The sequence below is a fragment of the Solanum dulcamara genome, chromosome 10 (assembly GCF_947179165.1).
Source record: "Solanum dulcamara chromosome 10, daSolDulc1.2, whole genome shotgun sequence".
Lineage (NCBI taxonomy): Eukaryota > Viridiplantae > Streptophyta > Magnoliopsida > Solanales > Solanaceae > Solanum > Solanum dulcamara.
The window spans coordinates 65,143,733-65,149,732 of record NC_077246.1 but is presented as its reverse complement, the minus strand read 5'-3'; positions in this window follow the sequence as shown (position 1 = coordinate 65,149,732).

Below are 6,000 nucleotides of genomic sequence, written 5' to 3'. Positions count from 1 at the left end.
CGTGAGCAGGCGTGTCGAAGGAATGTCAATGCTAATGTAAATGAGGAGCAACAAGCTCCCAATGATCCTTTAGCTGAGCAAGTCCCTCACGTCGAGTTTAGAGCGGCTTTCCAAGTGCTTGCCCAAGCTATGGTGGCACAAACCAATCATGAGGTGGTTGCTCCCGTGAACCCAAATGTGAGTACGGCGTCTAGTAGAGTTCGTGACTTCAATAGGATGAATCCTCTGTAGTTCTAAAGTTCTAAGGTGAACGACGATCCACAAGATTTCATCGAGGGTATTCTCAATATTGTGGACATCATGGGAGTTAGCCCGGTTGAGAAGGCGGACTTAGCCGCTTACCAATTGAAAGGTTCCCAAATATGCTTCCACCAATGGAAAGGAGTGAGAGCTAGCGATGCAGGTCCTTTAGATCGGAAAGAATTCAAGGTGCTTTTCTAGATAGGTTCTTTGCCCTTGAATTGAGGGAAGCTAAGGTTCAAGAGTTCATAAACTTGAAACAAAGAAGTATGAGGGTGAGGGAGTATGTTTTAAACTTCACACTACTAAAAACTGGCCAAAAAACGACGGAAAAAAGGCGATGGACTGCGTCGCTCAAAAAAGCAACGGAATTTGAGACAAAATCCGTCGCTTTTTTAATTTTTTAAATAAAAAGCGACAGACAGGGACTACTTGTCTGTCAATTTTTTTTGGCGGATTTTTGCCCCATATGTATATATAATTAAAAATTAACTATACTAAATAGTGACGGAACCCATCGCTTTAAATTTAAAATAATTAATTATTATTTAAAAATTGTGTCGCCGTCCGTTGTTATTTATTATATTTAATTTATTATTTTTTTAAAATAAGCGACAGACGGTGTCTCCCAGTCCTTTGCTTTTTTGGTCAAAATGACGGTCAACTATTTAAAATTTGCGATGGATAGGGCGACACTGTCCGTCGCTTTTTCTGAAATATTTCATATCAGTTCACGTTTTTTCTTATTTTTCTGGTCTCTCTCTCTTCACTCCTCTCCTCCTCTCTAAACTCCCAACCCCCGGCCCCTTCGCCGACGGACGACCACTGTCACTCCCTCTCCCGTCTCTGTTGTTGCCGCCGTCACTGCCCTCTGTCAGCCTTCTCTCTCCTTATTGTTAGTAAGGTTAGCTAGCTAGTTAGGATTTTAATTTTGGAAAAAAAAATTAATTTGTTGATTTGTTAGTTAATTTATTTAATTTAATTTGTTTAATGTATATTATTAATATAGTTAATTTGTATATGTGATTTTGAATTGGTGAATGTTAGAAATTAGATTTTAGGGTTTTGCTTTGAATTGGGTTTTTTGAATTAAATTGTGAATTGAATATTTTTTGAGTTGGAATTAAAGTGTTCTTGATGTTCAAATGTTATTAACATAGTTAGTTAGTTCTTGAATTAGAATGTGAATGAAGATTTCAGGGCTTTAGTTTGAATTTGGGGATTTTTTTAATTAGATTGTGAATTGGGTATTGTTTTAATTGGAATTGAAGTGTTTTTGAAGATAAAATTAAAGTTAGAACATGAAGTAATTAGAAGTTAGAAGTTAGGATTTTTTATGTTTGGAAGATATTCAAGTTAGAAAAATATTGAGTTGAATGATTTTTGATGTTTGGAAGATATTCAAATTATGAACTCGGACTTTAGGATTTTTGAACTTAGAATTTTTTTTGGTTTGTATAAATTGTGAACTTTAGACTTTGGAACTAATTACAACTTAGATACTTGAATTTTAGGATACTTGAATATAATATAGAACTTGCACTTAGAACTTTGAACTTGAAATTTTATTGACTTTAGAAATCTTGTTGAATTGTAGTCCTTATGAACTAATTAAACTAATTAGAGTTAGACGATATTCAAAGTCATGAACTTAAACTTTAGGAATTTTGAAGTTGAACTTTGAAATGTTTTAGGTTTGTATATGTTTGAACTCTTTAGACTTTAGAAGTAACTAGAACTTAAAAGTTCATGTGGTGATTAACTTGAACTTTAGATACTTGAATTTTAGGATTTCAGAACTTTATAAATTATTTTGGTTTGGATAAATTTTGAACTTTTAGACTTTAAAACTAATTAATTAGAACTTTATGTTTTCATGAACTTGAACTTTAATTAGATACTTGAATACTCGTATTTTAGAACTTTAATTTGTATATACTTGAAACTTGTAATTTTGTTCTTATTTAACTTAGAACATCTGACTTGAATTAATTAGAACTTGAATTAATTAGAAGTTAAAGTTAATTATAAATTGAATTAATTAGAATTAGAACTTAATTATAAGTTGAATTAATTATAACTTGAACTTAATTATTATATGAATTAATTAATTATAACTTGAATTAATGAAACTTGTAGTCTCGATGAATTGTAGTCTTTATGAACTAGTTAATTAAGCTTGAATATATATAATTTTGTAGATGGATCATCATTTGTGGATGTATAACATGCATTATGAAGTTGATGGCGGTTTGAAACCTGAATTTATTGACAGTGTAAGAAGTTTTATCGATCATGCAATGACACTTGATATTTTTAAGAGAAATAGATTGGTTAGGTGCCCTTGTCGTGAATATAGGTGCTTGAAATTTTTTTAATCCTGATATAGTTATGGTTCATTTGTATGGTAATGGATTTAAGCCTAGATATTTTGTATGAGTTGATCATGAAGAAATAAATAGATTGAATAATATATTTTATAATTTTCTGTCCGTGGATGAATATAATATGCTTGCACAATATGATCAAATTAGGGTTGAACATGATAGGGTTCTACATGATACAGTTCAACATGATACATTTCAACATGATAGAGTTCATGAAATGGTCAATGATGATTTCGGGGTTCAAGGTGGGGTGGAACCCGAATAATATGTAACACCCCTCAAAATTTTCTCTAAGATTCGGGCCTTTTTTGTATACGTGTGGGGCCCATCATATTTATTTCGAAGTATGTGCTTGAGTTAAGATGAGTCCCTGAGAAATTAGGAGCGTTGGAGGTGATGTGGGGTCATTGAGGACCCCTAGGACTGAGCTAAGTCCAAGAGATCCAATGTGGCTAAGTTTAGGACGAGTTCATGTAAGGGTCGACTTTTAATGACCCTATCTTTTGAAAGGCGTCAATCTGGGTGGCCCACGACCTATCAAATTAAAGGTCGTCGAGTCTTATTTCCAACGCCACCAAGAACGTAAATTTTGGAGTTCGGAGTCAAAAGATATGACGATCCTAAGATGAACTAGCACGACAGGAATTTCATTTTTTTGGCCTGAGTTGCAACTGCTGGGGAAATGGCCTTGGCACTGTAAGGGCGCGACGCGCCACTATCGCGCCAGAAACATGCCTCAGTAGTTTGGTCCCTGGCGCGACGCGCCACTAAAAGTTGTGCAGGGTTTTTCAGGTCAAATTCCCAGAATTCAGAACAATGGGCTTGGCACTGTAAGGGCGCGACGCGCCACTATCACGCCAGAAACATGCCTCAATAGTTTGGTCCCTGGCGTGACGCGCCACTAAAAGTTGTGCAGGTTTTAGGCGTGATTGGCCTTGGCGCTGTAAGGGCGCGATGCGCCACTCTCGCGCCAAGGGCGTTTTAGCCTATTTTTAGAACTTTTGAGGAGGGGCAATTTGGGAACTTACCCAAATTATATATATGTAACCCTTGGTCTTTTGGGAACCCATTTGGCAGCCCCCACTCTCTCTCTAAAAAGCCCTAGGAGCTTCTCTCTCTCTCTCTTCTTCATTTTCTCTATTTCCAACAAAAAGAGTCCAAGAGCTTCAAGATTTGAGTCCCCCATTGAAGACTCAACATCAAGGTTTCTTCAAAGTCTTCAAACAAGGTATGTAAGGCTATCCAAAATATGGGCTAAGTTCACCCATGTGCCCTATTCTTGCTTGAGGTTAGATATTCATGAAAAATAGAGTTCTTGGTATGGTGTATGTCTATATGAACTTTGTCTCCTATTTATATAATGCTATATGTGTTGATGTTGTTGAGCCAAGAAGTCCTTAAATTCCTTCATGATTAGTATGAATTGATGGAGATGAATTGTTGTTATGTTTTGTTGACCTCTTTAGCCATGTGAATATGTTGTTTAAGTCAATTTCCTTAAATGCGCTATTCTATTTAAATGGTTGAGTTGAAGTCATAGAGTTGTGTTAAATCTTGAGGAGATGTCATAAATGTTCATATAGAGGAGGCTTGATTGAGTTGATATGAGGAAGGAATTGGCAAGTGGACAAGGTCCTAAATGAGACTTGTCATTGTGCCTCAATTGAATTGCAAATGAGAACCGAGTTGATGAGGTGGTATTATACCACATGAAACTAGCCGTGAGGGCTTATTTGAGATGATTTTAAGAGTCTTATGAGCATAGAGTCATGAGAGGAGTATCGAGCACCAAAGCGGGTGAGAGTATAGTCCATACTCGAACCCCAGAAACTACGCCGCCAACGTAGGTAGGGATGGAACCGTTAAAGTCGGATGCTTCCCGAGGGATTGGAACCGTTAAAGTCGGATGCTTCCCGTGGGATCGAACCGTTAAAGTCAGATGTTTCCCATTTGTATTGTCCTGAAATGATAGGACTTGACTAATCGATGGTACTCATGATTAGAGAGGCATTCATACCCTGGCAAGGTATGGACGGACGTGGCAACAACGTCAGATTGTTGTACTATCACCGGCTCATAGGTGATGGTTGTCGGTTAAGAGAAACTCCCATTTAGGCCTTGTTAGTGCTCCGAGTCAGTTGAGTTAAGTGGCTTATGAGTTAGTCCTGTCTAAACTATTCTTGTTGGACTTAGGACATTGAGTGAGTTGTGATGTATACATGTATGAGTTGAGGTCCTGAGTTGATATTGATGTTTTCTTAATGTGGTTTCATCCGGCCATTTTACATACTCGTACATTCCATGTACTGACGCCATTTAGCCTGCATCGTTTCATGATGCAGAGATAGGTACTAGAGATCATCAACCGGTGCTCCGTTAAAGATCCACATACACTTCCAGCCAGTCGGTGAGTCCTCCTAGTTCCCGGAGGATATTGGGCCTTCTTGTACAGCTTTGTTGTCTCTTCTTTTATTTAGATTGTTGGTAGCCATGGGCTTGTCATTGGCACCTTTTAGACTTGAATAGAGGCTTCGTAGACTGGAGTGTGGGGAGGATTAAACTGTTATCTTGAGGAGTCTTAATTTACTATTCTTATTAGGATGTAAATGTTTAGCCTTCGGCCCTTATAGTATGAAAAGTATTTCATTAATTGAGTTCCGCTAAGAGAATGTGAATGAATGAATGAGTGACTGGACCAGGTGGTTCGCTCGGAGGTCATAAATGGCCTTCGGGTGCCGGTTACGTCTAGGGTACCCTCCCGGAGCGTGACATAATATTTTGATAAAACTCCTAATGAAGAAGCAAGACGTTTCTATCAACAATTAGAAGAGGCTAGTCGTCCACTATGTGAAGAGAGACTGCATTCTTCTTTGTCAATTGTAATTAGGTTAATGAATATTAAATCAGATTGGAATGTTCTTCATGCAGCTATGGACTCAATGATTGATATTTTGGGTGAACTGGTTAATCCCGAGTTTAACATACCTAAGAATTTCTATCAGGCAAAGAGATTGGTTTCCAAGTTAGGATTGTCATATGATAGAATTCATTATTGTGTTAATGACTGCATGTTGTTCTACAAAACTGATAGTGAATTAGAAAATTATAAGTTTTGTGGACAAGCTTGTTATAAGAGGACTCCAGAAAGATGATCCCAATTAAGGCGATGCATTATTTACCTCTTATTCCTAGATTTAAAAGGTTGTATGCATCCATGAGGTCTGCCCACATATGAGATGACATCGTGAATATAAAAGATCGTCGGGTGTCTTGTCTTATCCATCTGATGGAAAAGCATGGAAATATTTTGATAATATGTATCCAGATTTTGCTAGTGAATCAAGAAATGTAAGATTGGGGTTGTGTGCAGATG